Source organism: Pinus tabuliformis, chromosome 6 (genome assembly GCF_031772625.1).
Source record: "Pinus tabuliformis cultivar Carrire ecotype Pingquan chromosome 6, CPIR1, whole genome shotgun sequence".
Classification (NCBI taxonomy): Eukaryota; Viridiplantae; Streptophyta; class Pinopsida; order Pinales; family Pinaceae; genus Pinus; species Pinus tabuliformis.
The window spans coordinates 219496002-219513110 of NC_142292.1; positions in this window are offsets into that span (position 1 = coordinate 219496002).

A 17109-nucleotide genomic window follows, 5' to 3' on the forward strand; every position below is an offset into this window, starting at 1 on the left:
TTTAGCCATATAAGAATCATCACCAAGGAATATGCCAACAATGAATTATTAAAGGCACATGCTCCCCCTCAACCTGTGCCATCTGTTAGATCTGATCATGCATATATCAGCAGTAAGCATCAAGACATCATCATCATCATCAAGTTAGGATCAAAACACTTCTAGACATCTTACAAGTATCAAAACATTTTTCACACATCCTCAACAGACTGTAACAATTAACCAATAGAGCAAATAATGGACTGAATCATGTCAGATCCCTTTTCTGAGCCTGTCCCCACTGCTTTTCCTCAGACTGACATATACGCGACTTTGCAGTGTCTAACTCGCGTATATACGCGACTTCCCTTTAAGGAACTTGCGTATGAGATTCAGGACACTGAAGGTTTACACTTTCAGCTCCCCCTGAGTCTGATATGTCTGTGCTGTGCTGTGTCTCAGTACATTGTGCTGACTGTACTTCCTTCTTCCTCCATATCTTCAAGTGTGATGAGGTTTTCTCCTTTTGGTGTGATGTCCATCCTTTGTTCCTGCATTCCTTTGCTATATGTCCAAGCTTGTTACATGCATAACATCTTACATGTTTCATATTCCTCCTGTAGCAATCAGCAGCTTTGTGACCAAACATATTGCAAGAAAAACAATATCCATTAAAGTACCTTGATTGAGATGACCTGTTCGCATAATGATCTTGAACTCTTCTTCTTCTACATCTAGCTGCAACATGTCCAAGATTATGACATACATAACATTCAACATTATTCATAGGAGGAGTAAAGGATTTTCTTTGAGGAGTCTCTTTCCTTGATTGTTGATGGGGTTGACCTTTCATCTCCCTTTTGATCATTTTAGTTTTCTCTTTAGAGTTCCTTGCCTCACCTTGTGAGCTAGATTCACCTTCAACAGATTCATGAAAACCAAGACCAGTCTTGATAGCAGGAGACCTTTGACTATTAAGAATATCATCCAAGGCTTTAGTACTATCTTGAAATCTCAAAAGTTTATCCTTTTCTTCTAATTTACCTTTCAAGATATTTACCTCAACTTGAAGTTGTTCCTCCTTTTCTAGACATTGCTTCTTCATGTCTTCTCCATCTTTTCTTCCTTCTTCCATTTGTTGCCTTAGATTGAGTATCTCCTTTTCTTGCTTTTCATACAGATCCTGCTGAATTTGACGAACTCTGAAGGCACATTCCAACTGTGATTTTAAGCTGATGACTTCGTTGTCTTGTTTTTCAATTGCTTGGTGTAGATCTTCATTCTGCTTCTTGGATTCTTCAAGATCTTCCTTTAGTGAGAGGATTGTAGCTTCAATATTTTCATAGTAGCTGGATCTATCTTTGAGTTTCTTGATGGTTTTGTTTTTGTCATTGACTTCATTTCTTAGAGAAGTTGCTTCAACCTGCAACTTTTGATATTTCTCCTTGAATAACTCTCGTTGAGCCTTAGCAGTATTATCCTTTATGTTCAGAAGATCTTCTTGAGTTCTAATTTTGCTTCTTAGTCTTCTAAATTCTGCTTCTATCTCATTTCCTTCTTGTTCACCCATAAGAGCAAGTTCAGTAGTTTCACTATCACTTCCATCTGTCTCACAAGGAAATATGGCTGGAACATCAGAGGATAACACATTCATACCTGATAATGATTCTGAATCTGATTCTGAATCTGAAGAGCTTCTTATACCTAATCCCCAATCGACTCTCCCACTGTCATAGATCTTCTGAGATGTCTTCTTCTTCTTATGAGCTTTCTTCTTAAGCTTCTTTCCCATTGTTCCACGGATCTCCTTCAAGCGATCAAGCTTCTACCAAAGGACCGACTCTGATACCAATTGTTGGAAATAATACTGAGAGGGGGGGTGAATCAGTATTATCAGATCAATCAAACTTTTTCAATTTCATACTCAGAAACATATACGCTACTTCAATTAAGTGAACCCGCGTGTACACGCTACTGTGTCTAATGAAACTCGCGTATATCCAGAGATCTTATAATTCAGTTAGCTTAATCTTCAGTAAATGCATCAGATCATTATTAAGCATATTAACAGTAAACAGGTGCAGAATAACAGAACAGAACATCACACAAGAGCCACACACATGAACACAAAGATATAAGGTGGAAACCCAATGTGGGTGTAAACCACCTGCTGCAAGTCATCTCAATCTTCTTCTTAATAAGAAAATCCTTTTACAATATTTGTACTAGTGCAGTCTTATACCAGTACGGGAGCTACAACCCCCTTTGCTCTTGTACTAGCCGATCCATTTACTAGTACGCAGGCTGCTACCTGCTACAATGCTCCAAAGATCTTCTTTAGCTTTTGTACTAGCTTAGATACTAGTACGTAGGTGCTTGCCTACAATCTTCTCACCTCCAGGTACCACGTTTCATCAATTTTCAGACTGGATACACTGAAGCACAACACATAATCTGAAAGGCCACATTTCATCCAATTTCCATACTGGACCCATAACTATCATTGAAGCTCAAAACAATCATCAAACTCTGAATCACTGAAACCCTGTTAACAACACCGTCACCAGAACACAGAGCAGACACAGAACTCTGTAATAACCATCAGACCCATCTGCAACTTCAAGTATCAAGCTTTACAATGTATACGCTACTTCGATGAATCAAACCCGCGTGTATACGCGCTTTCGCCAAAGACAACCCGCGTACAGATCTAAAAATAATTTCTCATAACTTGTAGCTGTACCAGACATCAATCATACTCATAATACTTATAGAACAATACATGCGTTAGTATGTAGATCTAGAATAAGCATCATAAAGATAGTTCATTTCAAACCATTTGATCCCGATCTCTCCTTAGATCTTGCTCTCCATCAACCGATGAGATCTCTCCTTAGCTCAGATCAAGCAATGCATCATCAACCCATAACCTGCATACTGGATCTAATGCTTCATCAGATATTCAAGACATTTCAGATACAATTGCCTAATGATTTCCTTCTCCTTATATAGCCTTAGGCCTTGTTCAATACCAAGAGCCAAAACCATAGAAATCCAATACCATCAACTTCAAAACTAGGGATCGACACGCCCGTCGAGACACAATGGTCCGAAACCATAGGCACAACTTCCAAGGACTAACCGCCATGGACCAAATGTACTTTTCCACATACACGCACTTTTGCTGAAGCCAACCTGCGTGTACACGCGACTTGGGCTTAACGAACCTGCGTGTATGAACTTTCTCTTCTTCTTATAGTCTGATCATCAATTCCTTGCTGCTGACCTTCTGTACTATGATTTGTCATCAGTGAGGTTTGCCATCGAGGACAACACTTATCTCATAATGCCAACAAGATTATCCTCTGAAGAGCAACAAAAGTGGGTCACAAAGATGTTGGGTTATGACTTTGAAATCATCTACAAAAAAGGGAAGCAAAATGTGGTGGCAGATGCACTCTCAAGAAAGGATGAGGATGTGGAAGCATTGTTGTGTGCCATTTCTACTATCCAACCAGATTGGATAAACGAAGCAAGGGAGGAATGGAAGAATGACGAAGAAGTGTGGGCACTTATTCGAAAGCTAAAACAAGATTCTAGTACTTCTGATACATTTAGCTGGCAAAATGATTCGTTATGGTACAAAGATCGCTTATACCTCTGTAAGAATTCCCAGCTAAAACAAAAGATTCTTATGGAATTGCACACTTCTCCCTTAGGAGGGCACTCAGGATTTTTAAAAACTTACCACAGGGTCAAGAAGGAATTTTTTTGGGATGGCCTTAAATCAAATATTCAAAAGTTTGTGGCGGAATGTTTGGTTTTCCAGCAAAATAAAGTTGAAACAATTAAGACACTGGGTCTATTACAACCTTTATCCATTCCAAGCCAACGTTGGGAGGAGGTTTCAATGGATTTTATCACAGGTTTACCCAAGTCTGAGGGAAAGAGTGTCATCATGGTGGTAGTTGACAGACTTACCAAGTATGCAAACTTTTGTGCATTATCACATCCATTTAAAGCCAGTACAGTTTCTACTGCATTTATGGAAACAGTTCAAAAGCTACATGGAAACCCAAAGATTATTGTAAGTGACAGAGATCCCATTTTCACTGGAAATTTTTGGACAGAATTATTTTCTTGTCTTGGTACTCAGTTAGCTCATAGCTCATCTTATCATTTTCAATTTGATGGGAAAACTGAGATAGTAAACAAATGTTTGGAAGGATATCTTCGTTGCTTTGTATCTGATAAACAGACACAATGGGTCAAATGGTTGCCTCTGGCTGAATGGTGGTATAACACTTCCTTCCATACAGCAACAAAAATGACCCCATTTATGGCACTTTATGGGTATCGACCACCATCCATCACATCATATTTAAGAGAAAATTCTAAGGTTCAGGCAGTGGAACATCACATCGAACATCAACAACAATTCCTCCAACTCTTAAAGGATATCCTCGTGTTGGCACAAAATAGAATGAAACAACAGGCAGATCAACATCGCAGTGAAAGAAGTTTTGATGTAGGTGATTGGGTATTCCTACGGCTACAACCATATAAGAAAATGTCCCTAAAGAAAGCTAAGAAGGATAATAAATTATCACCAAAGTATTATGGTCCGTACAAGGTGTTGCAAAAGATTAGTACTATGGCATACAAATTGGAGCTTCCTGCAGCTTCTCGATTGCACCCAGTCTTCCATGTTTCAAGTTTAAAGAAGGTTATAGGTGACAAGCTCCCAATTCAAACAATATTTCCAGAACTTGATGAGGAAGGAAAAATTATATTGGAACCGGAGGCAGTCACAGAAACAAGAACTCGACAGCTACGAAATCGATCAATTTCAGAGTATCTTATCAAGTTGAAGAACTTATCCGCTGAAGATTCCACAAGAGAGGATGAGAATTTTATGCAGAAGTATCCAGAACTACTCAAGCGTTGAGGAAAACACTTTTTTGAAGGAGAGGGGCATGTTGGGTCCCTATAATACTAGTGATTACCCCATTACTATTGTAGTTATACCCCTTATTTATATTGTTGTGCCCCTATTACCCCCATATTGTTATTTTTGTGCCCCATAGAATCCCTCTATTGTTATTTTTGTGGCTTTATATTATTATTGTTAGGTCGGCTAGATTATATTGTGACTCCTTAGACTCCTATATATAGAAAGGAGGTTTTGTCATTTGTATCATCGAGGAATTGTTCATTTATGTAATGTAAAGGAGATTGCCCCCTCGAAGAGGCTGAATTCTAAGGCATTGATCTATCTTTTCTATCTTTTCTTGAGCTGGTTTCATAACAGTTTAGGATATTTGTAAAAAGATCTTGAGATTTTTATCAAGATATTTTAGTTTAGAAATTGTATAAATACTTCATCATTTGAAGTAAGAAAGAGTTGGAATATCTTGTATGTTGTAATAGCTTTCATACTTTCGCATGGAATATATTGGATGAAGTTGCAACTATTTTGGTGGGATTCCTGTGGCATGGTATTTTGATCTTGTTCCTTCTTCAGTTTCATATGTCTGAATGTTTTGTTCCTTTGATGATCCATTTCACTCTAATTATGTTTGATTTTCAAGGAGTGATGAGAAGAATTCATCTTTGTATGCTCTGTTTTGGTAAAATCATCATAGATTGTTTCATTTCTTCAGTTTAAAAAGAATTCATGCCCATCATGCTCTTTTTAACATCTCACTAGTCTAAACCATCTCATCTCTATACTATGAATTTTAATGTACCTTGCCTACCTTGCCCCATCAGATGTTTGCAATTCAGATTCACTTTGCCCTGACCTAGTTCATTCTCTGGCCTAATTCACTGACCCTTGTGACTACCCAACCAAAATAAAATCAAACAACCCTCTGAACTTTACATCCACCCTAAAACCCTAATATCTCCAGCCCTCTTGGTTGTGATCCTTTGGAGAGAGCCCTGTTCGGCTTGGTAGGGCTAGCTACCAAGTCAAAATATTCATTTCTGGTTACCTTAGCTCGACTCTTCCTCAACCTTGGAGATCTAGAGGAGTGCCAACATATTGGCGCCATTATTAGGGATGAAAGCTCTATCTTCCTTAGGAAAGAATGACAATGACTTAGATCCAGTTATTGATGGTGGACAACAGTCAGACACAAGAAGGTTGAATCATGTTAAAGGATGAATTTCCCTAGGGTCTTGGGTTGATACCCTAGCAGATCAGAGGTTATTTATAGGGAGAAACACACATTCCATATAGCCATGATGCTAATATAAACAAACTATACAAAAAACGGGTGCACCTGAGGGTCCTTCATTTGAGAAGATCTAGTTAGGGTCCAAACCCTCTTTGAGTTCCTTTTAGTCCTTCAACCCGCAAAACAAAGAATTCCAGAAAGTACAGCAGTATATTGACCAAGCATCATAAATAAATCATCTTCATAACATAAGGAAAGGTAGTTAGTTATACAATTAAAAACAATCGTTCACATATGAATTATAACAATGACATCATGAACATGAAGAAGATTTATATCAGGAACAAGACAATTGTTTCATTTATTATTAATAACTAAAGTACAGAAAGGAATGATTTCACCTAATTTGTCCTTTCACAGGCTCCAAGCGGAACCGTCCTCTAGATTTGTACAGTCTCAAGCCTTCAACAAACTCCTTCCATGACTTACTCCATGATCTCTCAAGTAGAAAGACATCATCACACAAGGAAGCAAGGGTTTCCTGTAAATGGGGGAAGTGGTATAAGCACAAGGATCTTCAAACCTGGTCAAGGAAAATCTCAGTAGAGTGATCTTTCTCTCTATTCTCTCCTCCCTTAGGCCTTCCCATTGAAGCCTTTTTATACTTCTCCCAAAGTAGTTTTTTGGTTGGGAATTCATTGGGAACAGTTGGGCCACAGGCACTAATAGGTAATCAATAGGTAAAACCCACGATCTCCACCCGAAATTAAGGAGTTTTAATTTTTTTTAAGTGTTTTAAGACATATACGTGGGTTGGGTATGATAGACCCACGTACACACATGTTTAGCTTAGGTAAATGTCACGTATAGGGAGTAAAACACTATTTTTTGAATATTTCGACCAAGTCTAGAAGGAGGGGTTGCCCTAGGCCATGAGTGCAGCATCACAAGCATCAAGAGTGAGGTTTGGAGCTATAATATATGCCCCCTAATATATGAGGTCAGAAGGGGTACATGATGGCCGAAATGTATTAAGCAAGTTCATGGAAAGGAAATATGCCCAAAACTAAGAATAACATCACCAGAGTTTAGCCTGCCAAGCCACAAAAGGAGATCAGAAAGAAACATTGTCTGAGGCAGGCATACCCATGTTCAAAGAAAGTAAAGCATGTCTACATATCAAGTACAAGTGGATCCACTAAGTATACACGTATAAAGAACTCCAAAATACATAATGGATCATCTGATCACGATCGAACAAGTACATGTCTGAATATCACATATAAGAATGCCAATGATGATGAAGAATGAACCAGATCGCCGATATCAAAAAATGATCACAAAAGGTACCAAATGGACATGATGGACTAGGATGGTACTACACTGCAAACTCAAGTGCCAACATATAGAATGTCACCATGAATGACTGCAACATATAAGGTAGAGTGATATCAACTCAGCAACAGGAACAAATTTCAAGTGACCCAATGAATGTTGATGCAACCTGAGGTCTTCACCGACCACCGTGGTACATTTCTACACTATGGGAATAAATGATATGAAGTCGACCATGTGAGAAATTGTTTAATTAATGGTCATTGATGTATACAATTAACAAACGCTATACTACTCACCGATAATGATAATGAGCATCAAGGTACCCAGTACAATCTAATAAGTGTGAATAGATGAGCTGGAGTCAAACACATATAAGAGTCTATCAATCAGGAAACAATGATGGTTTCCCACTATCGATAGCAAAGGATCTGCCACTAATGACTGCAAACCCCAAGGTACTACCAAATGGACTCGAGATCTTTGCCCTACATTAATGAGTCATAGTTGATGGGGAAAGATCCGCTAGAAGGAAGGCATTAGGGCATCCTTCATCAATCTAGCGCAAGTGCAACCCATAGGCCAATAATGTGGAAGGAATTGGATGAAAAAAGATGTAGTAACCCAACCGAAGCATGTTTCCAGCGTACACAAGATGTGGCTAGCGCACGACAAAAACCCTCTGAACCAACCAATAATGAAAGTTGAGATAGAGGCAAGGTATCCACCAATAGGGTCAAATGGAAACCAAGGTACTGCACAAATCCCAATGTAAGATAATGTAAGCTGATGTCGAACACAAGGGAAACCACTCAGTTAAATACCCATGATACTGATCGATGCTGAGCACAAGGTGACCTATCAATAATGAAAATAGGACCAGGGTGTAGCTCTAGGCCTGTCCTCAGAGCAAGATTTCGTCGTCAATAAGGACAAGACCTGCTAGCGAGAAGTTGATGGGGATCCTCTTGAACCGGCACGAGTAAAGGACCAATATAGCTGATGTGATGATAGACATGATAATGACAACCGGGATGGCCAACTGAAAAATGAGTCAAGAGACACCGCAGAGAGGCCGACTCAAGCTAACTTCCCTTGAACAAAAGCACGACTCAATGTGACTATGGGGAAGCATATGATGACTCTGTATAAGTTCGTCATGCAGGAGGCACGAACGAACCCTCCATATGATTTGAAGAGATAACCAATTGGGGGAGGACTGACTCAATAACAAGGTTAAGGCATGCTTAGGTCAAACTAAATCCCGCCCAAATAGAGGAGACTTTGCTTCGAGTGCTTTGTTCAAGGGTGACACGAATGACTCTAGCTACCAACAATAAGTGGAAATATTGTCTCATTCCCGCTCTTGTTTTGGAATATATAATTCTTTTGTGTTTTTCTTTAAGCTGGAGAAAGAATAAAAGAATGCTATAGTATAGTGGAAAGAATGAGTGTCGGTGAAACAAATGATCTAGTTCCTGGGATTAGAACATTCATATTCTCAATGCAGGGAGGTGAAAACTGGTCAAAGACACTCAAAGGTGTGTTCCTTCCACGGATCAAGGTGTGTCAAGTTGCAGAAGGCAAGGGCATGCAAGTTTGATTTCACAGTAGTCATGGTCAAAAGTTGGCTTAAACACGAGTCCCAGTGAAGCCAGCTTAAGGCCAAAAGGGTGCAAATGGTCAAAATGAAATGCAATAGTACAACTCAACACAAAGGAGCCTCTAGGGTATAAGCCCAGAACGAAGCGAAGAAGAAAAGAGGAATGAGTCTTCATCGCATAAGTCATGGCGGGACTATAGAGAACTCCCAAGCCTACTCAGATTAGAGCAACATGGGCAACAAATTCCAGTGAGGTGCTAACTACGATGCCCATGAAAACGATGGCTTTACCATTGTGTCATGATTAAAAAATCGGCGAGTGAAAGTGGTTTACGAACCATAACATGACGGGGTCGACCCTATGGCAAGTGTATTGAAAAATGGAGGCTAGTGTACATAATACAATGGAAAAATGGCTTCCCTAACCTATATGCCAGTGAGAAAATGATACCTGCCATGATGGGTCAGCAGTCATGGAACCGACTCGAAACTGTTGAAAAACATTCAAAATGTCCTGAAAATCAAACCATTCTCAACATTCCAAGCTCCCAAGTTAAAAGTTACATGAGAACAAAAAAAATCAAGTTTTGAAATTTTTTTGCATTTTTAAAGCCTATAAAATAGTTTTTGGACTCACCATTTTCACCATTTGAGTTTGAGAGCAAAGGAGTGGAGCAAAAGAAGTAAACTTTTCCATACGTAAAATTCAACCATTCAGATCCTTTCAAAATTAGCAGGTAACCTTTATACTTGTCTTGCATTCAATTGTGACTAGTTTTAGAATTTTTAATTTAAGTTTTACCGTTGAATTGTTTGTCAAAAATTTCACCGCAACATATACGCGGGTTGGATATATGAAACCTGCGTACATGCGGGCCCTACACGCGACTGTGTAAATGGACCCTCATATACACCCCGAACATTTCAAACAAAAAAAACAAATGGTCTAAAATCATTTTTCTTCAGCATGCGAGTCACTTGGGGAGAAAGAGAGCATACCTCAGTGGATGATGAAGTTATGAACGATCCCAATGCTTTGGATGCCTTACAGGGATGTGGTTTGCTAAAATTCTTCAAAATGCCAAATACGAAAGCAAACACATGCTTGCTTGGGATGCTCATTCACTATTGGAGCATCAAGGATGATTCATTTATGATTGACCAGATGCCACTGAGGATAGAAGTGGAAGAAATTTATTTCATCACAGGCCTTTCCCAAAGAGGATAGGTAGTACATTCAAGGGGTAGGACATGAGGCAATCTCTCAATCGATGACTACGTACATATATATTGCCTGGGACATCTAGAGAAGATTGGAAGTAAGATTCCAATAAAACATGTGGAGAGTCTATCGCTGAGGATAATCTTGTTCACTATAGCTAGAGTGAATGGATCAGCTTCTCTGCACTAGGCATCACGGCCAGCCATGAGCTTGGTGGTAGATTGTCTCACCACCGTATTTGACTGATGTACTCCTCTTCTGGCCAACATGAAAAGCAAGACTACTTCCATCAAGAGAGGGCTGACCAAAAACTTCGGATATGGGACTATTTTGTGTTCTTTCTTTTTCGAGAGGGTCCCATCACTTCGTCCTAGAGTGCCAAATTCAATCAGCAGCCCATGAGATCCACGTATGGGAAAGTGGGCTGAATTGATGAAATGTCTAGGCGGTGGGGACGTCCCATGGACTGCATTTGACGATGACTTCTTCTCCTGGTCGGAGAAGCAAATCATTGCCATAGATGACTACCCTTATGCTGGGTTGGATTTTTGAGGGGATCCTGATCTAGTATTATCGCCGACTGCAGCATGGGGCGACATAGGTAAGTGTTTTTATTTTTTATGATTTTTTTTTTGTGTTTTTTTTGTGATTTTTTTATGATTTTTTTTGTGATGATCATGTTCCAGAAATTGGGCTGGTGTGACCAGATGAGTTCCCATGGCACATACGTTGTGGCCGAGGGACCGAAGAGGTAGCTGCAGACACAATTGCTACACACAGTTCAGCGACACTTGGTGAGACTCACTCACAGAGTACCAATGGCGGTCGTAGAGGATCTTCCTATAGATATGCAACGTCATGTGGTTGGCATACCACGTGACTGGGTTTGCAGTCTTAGGCGTGTGGCCAATGCGATAGTTACCTAGTTAGTCGCTCATCCTGAGCCGGGGCATTAGATGTACTAGACATGATCATGGGCATTTGAGTCCCAATTTTTGTATATTATTTTAGACACACTTATGTACACTCGAGATGTTTTATGATATATATATACAGTTTGACTTTTTGATGCTTAATTTTATTGTGATGAATGATTGATGTGCCAGTCTAATGCTTGATTAGCAATAGAATCAGCTAACCAATTACGAGATATTGGAATGTAAATAATTAATGTAAGTAAATGATCTTTGCAACAACCTCACTCTTAAATACTGGCGATATAAACATGGGTCCCGTACCCAATAAATGTTATTCAATTGTGACACTATCAATTGTGACACTACCAATGAATCAATTTCATAAGAAATGGCTTCGGACTGTAAATTAATGACGACAGTATACTCAACCATATTATTTGAAGCGTGACCAATGCATACTCCCCTTGACACCATTAATTGACGAGTTGGATAGTAGAGTACCCAAGCTGTGGAAACGAGGTTCCGAGTGTGCCGACTAGCACCATCAGTGAATCCAAAATAGACCAAGTCATCCATCAACTCTTGCCATAGCAGACTAAAAAGTGTCGATATCAAAAACTCTCAATGAGATATGTACAAATATACAAAATGTACAAAGAAGCCATTGCCTGGTTACTACTTAAGCAAAGTACTTCTTGAGGTAGAGCCTGTTTCGAGGCTCTTCCAACTTGTTTCCTTCAAAATCGATTAACTCATACGCCCCTTTTTCTAAAACTCGTTTAACAATGAAGGGACCATACCACATAGGCTTGAAATTTCCTACCCCCAAGGTGTCCTTATCTTGGTTGTAGGCCAAGACGAGATCGTGTTCAGAAAAGACTCGAGGATGGACAACTTTATCATACTGTGTTTTAACCCTTTTCTTATGAGCCTCATTGATTGTGGCTACATCTCGATGCTGCTCATTGGGATGTTCCAAATGAAGGAGGCACTCTTCGATACTAGAAGTCTCTGGAAGGATCTCAACAGCTAACTTAAGAGATGGAATTTCACATTCAATAGGAAAGATAGATTCCATCCCATAAACTAACTAAAAAGGTGTAAAACTAGTAGAAGTCTTTATGGAGGTTCAGTATGCCCAAAGAGCCGGATACAACATAAGTTGCCAATTGGACTAATTTTTGTCAATTGTCCTTTGTAGGATCGTCTTAAGAGTTTTGTTGACTACCTCGACCTATCCATTGACTTGAGGATAATAAGGAGATGAATGTTCCTGGTGGAAACCCAATTTAATAGCCAATTTAGAAATTAGTTGATTCTGGAAATGACTGCCATGGTCAATGAAAATCTCTCTCAGGATACCAAATCTTGAGATAATATGATTAAAAAGGAACAATGCTGCCATTTCACTATCGTTTTTATAAGTGGTCATGGCCTCGGCCCACTTCGTAAAGTAGACTATAGCCACGATAATGTACTTGTGATTCACCGCTGAAGGCAGATTACAAGTTGTAAAATCAATACCCCACTTAGTAAACGGACCGACAGTGACAATGGGATGAAGAGGAGCTGGATGTGCGTGCATCTTTTGAGTATAGATTTGACAGGGGTGACAACGTTTGACTGCTTCAACACAATCTTTGAAGAGTGAAGGCCAAAAATAGCCGGAATGTAAGATACGCTGGGCTATAGCAAGCCCTGAAAGATGACCACCACAAGCTCCACTATGGCAGTCATTGAGCACTAACTCTGCTTCCTCTAGGGTTAAACAACACTGAAGGATTGAATCAACCGCTCGACGGTATAATGTATCACCTATAATAACATAGTTCTTGGCCAGGTGACGTAATTTCCAGTGCTCATCCTTAGAGAAAGTAGAGGGAAACTTCGAAGTCTAGAGATAGACAATGATATCTCCATAGCAAGGGTTAAGTGCAGAGATGAGGAATAAATGTTCGTCGAGAAAACTTTCCTCATAAATAGTATCCTCTCCACAAGGCAACTCAGAAATTAGCTCGACGAAAACTATGGATTTCTTAGACTTGGCGGACAAGAATTCGAGATCAAATTCTTACAAAATGACTATCCATTGATTATATTTGCCCCCAATCACTCGCCTACTGAGGACAAATTGAAATGGATTGTCCACCGCTAAGACAAAAGTTTTGCGTAGCAAGATATAATGACAGAGCCACTGGACAGCATGGACAACTGCCAAAGCCAACTTCTCAACTGGAGAATAGCGAAGTTTAGGACTTATCAAGCCTCGGCTCAAATAATAAATCACATGCTCCGTGAGAGCATCGTCTTCCTTAACAAGAACCAACCCCATGGTTGATTCTGCTGCAGTGAGATATAAAAGGAATTTGCTACCATAATCTGGTGGACTCAAAAGCGGGGCAAAGACTAATACCTTTTTCAAAGCATCGAACGACCGCTACGCAAAGTCATCCCATACAAATGGAACTCCTTTACATAGCAAACACATAAATCATTTAGTGATCTCGACATAGTTCGCTATAAAACTTCTTAAGAAATTAGCTTTCCCTTGATGACTTTGAAGTTGTCAAATTGAGGACGGGAGATGCTACTGAATTATTGCCTCAACCTTGAAGGGATCAACCCAAATCCCTTCATTTGACACGCTGAACCCTAATAACTGACCAGATGTAACCGTGAAAATGCACTTATTGGGATTCAACCGGATCTTATAAAAATGACATCGCTCAAAAACCAATCGCAGGTGACTAGGATGATCAGTTCTCTTTCGAGAACGAACAGCTAGATCATCCAAGTATGCTTTGATGATATGTTTAATGTTGTGGAAAGCATATGACATGGCCCACTGGAAAGTAGCTCCAGCATTTTTAAGACCAAAAGGCATATTTCTGTATGCAAAGGTACCCCAAGGACATATAAAAGTTGTCTTGTGTTGATCTTCACGACGGATAGAGATTTGATTATAACCGAAAAATCTTTCCATGAAGGAAAAAATCTCATTACCCACACACTCGTCAATAATCTGATCAATAAATGGTGTGGGGTGATTATCTTTGGGACAAGCTTTATTTAGGTCCCTAAAGTCAATGCAGACTCAGGTTTTTCCTTGCTTTTTATCCACAGGGATTGGATTAGAAACCCAATCAGTAAGAGGAACAGGGTATATAAAAACCGCCTTGAGCAGCTTCTCTACTTCAGCTTTAATGGTTGCTTCTTTCCTAGGATTAACCGGCCAAAGCCTTTGATGAACTGGTTTGTTGTTTTCATACGTCTTGATCTCATGTTGAACTATATATGGATCAATGCCAGTAATTTTTTCATAAGACCAAGTGAATACATCTTGAAATTCCTTGAAAAGGTCGGCGTAAACTTGAATTTCTTCAAGGGAACATTCGAATCCGATGAAGAGATTCTTGATCACATTAGGGTTCGTAGAGATGTTTATAGATGTCATTTTTGAAATCACCGACATATTACCTTCGGCACGAAAGTGTGCTGGAGCCAAAGGATTTGATACCGTACAAACATCACTAGTAAAGAGCTTGGAGAACCTAGATTCTACTTCCTACAATGGAGGAAAAAATATGAATGATGGTGTAAGTCTTCCCAAGGTCAATCTACACCCATCATTACTTCTATGATTTCTTCTTCAAAAGGTAAAACCATATCTAAGCAGTCCAAGGCGGAGGTAGAATCAAGGGTCCAGGCTGGGGCCACATCACCATCTAGTTTCTCCTCAGAAAAAGGAGTACAGTGGTCGTCTGCAGAGTTAACGATAGACTGGTATCTAAGCTCAGCTGCAGACATAGGGAATGCCATTCCATTAACTTGTCCTTCAGCTAATGTGGTCGTAGATGAAGGAAAGGTCCAAGGGTCTGAAAAGTAATGAGTTCAGAAGAACTCTTTTCGAGGAGACTCCTTAGATGATGAAACGACATTGATTCTAGTGATAGGAGAGGGAAGATAAAAGGTACCCATCAATGAAGAATACATCCCAACTCCTAGATTCTTAGTAGGTGGACGAGGGTTATCCACTAAAGGAACAATAGTGTCAGAAGTTTCTTGAGGATCGACTGGACAATAATCCAATTGATCAACCTTAATGATTTTACCTTCATGAGGAAAGCAAATGACACGAGATAGAATTGAAACAACGGCGTCCATTTCGTATACCCAGTTCCTTCCTAAGAGGAGATTGTAGTCTAGGTTAGCATCAATGACTTCTACTTCAATATTAACGAACTTCCCCCCAACACATATGACAAGGGCCGGGATAATCCCATGTGGCTTATGGGAATGTCCATCAAATGCAGTCAGGAGGGTAGGTGAAGGAACAACCGAAGGCGATCCAATAGCCTTCCAACATGACATCGACATGACGCACGTGGAAGCTCCTTCATCAATAACGGTACGAAAAATGTTAATTTTTCAGTATGTCGAATTTATTTGGAATGTCATATGATGAGGAGTCGCTTTTTGACATTTAACATGTCGAAAGTGAGCACTAAAGAGTTAGTTGGATCAACTGCCCCAATCGCCGAAATTAAAGCACTTTGTTGAGTTGGACATGACTGGAGAACCTCTAAAGCGGACATGGCACATGGAATCTGAGCCAGATCCTCAATAATGGAGTAATTCTGGGTGGCCCTAGCATTAGGATTAATAGTCACGCATTTAGTGGAACCTTTTGGTATCCGTGGTATAGTCTCGATAAGGGGGTCTCTCAATACGAAGGTTGGTATTTCCAGGAGAAGTTTTTTCCTTGGAAGTTTTTGCTTCACCATAATCATGTGACTGAGTGGCCACCTGGACATTGGAACCCATCATGAAAACATTTTATGACTTTTCCCCTTCCTGGTTGCCCCCTGCAGAGGTATTATGGTTGGAACTCACACCAGCAAGAAGTTGTTTCCCTTGGGGAAAAGGGTTGGTTAACACAGCTTGAGAGCTAGAAGTCCCTTGCTGCCCTAACAAGTGCTGGGCATCTTGAATCTTGGGTCAAAGGTGAGTTAAATGGTCTCCATTGCATAACTTGCATGGAATCTTGACTTTCTTTTTAGACTCATTTCTACCACCACCAACATTATTTCCAGATTTATTTGCGTCAGTCTTCTCATGTTGACTCTTTTTCTTACCTCGTCCTTTCTTCTTCCCATTGGGATTTTTATTTCCTTTGGGGTTGGTAGATTGGATGAAATTAACTGAAGAAGGTTGGGAATATAAATGGTTAGACGATGTGACCTGGTTGTTAGAAGCAGTTTGTAAAGACAACTGCTACAGTTGACTCAACAGGTTCACCGCATTTTTGTTTATCGATCCAACGATACCATCCATGTGGGGACCTGGCTTCGACTTGGCTATATCGGCCTCAGTCCCGGGAGCATCCAACAAGATTTTTTGTAGAATCCCAGACTGAGAATAAATCAACTCTAATTGATGGGCTCTAAAAATAGCTTGGTCCTTAGAATAGACTCCAGACAAGGAGACGTCCTTAGAAATTTCAGGTTGTAAATATTTCAAAAACCATTCGAGACGGTATTCCAGTGGAATTTAAGCTTTAGTAAGCCTCTTTGTCCATCTCCATTCTTGAATGTGGTCAGAAATGTGAGTTGTCCTGTTCTGACAGAAATTGGCCAGAAGTTTAGTTCTGGCATCATAACAGATGGGCAACTAGAAATGATTTAAGAAAATATTAGCTAAGTCGGCGAAAGATGTAAAGCTTCCCCCTAGAAACTCTGTATACCACTTGGCCACATTACCAGTCAAGGTGCATTGAAAAAGTCTCAACCTAATCAAGTCATCAATAAGGGAGTTTGATGAGCACCACAAATGGAATGTGGTTACGTGGTCGCCCGGGTCTTCGCCGCCCTT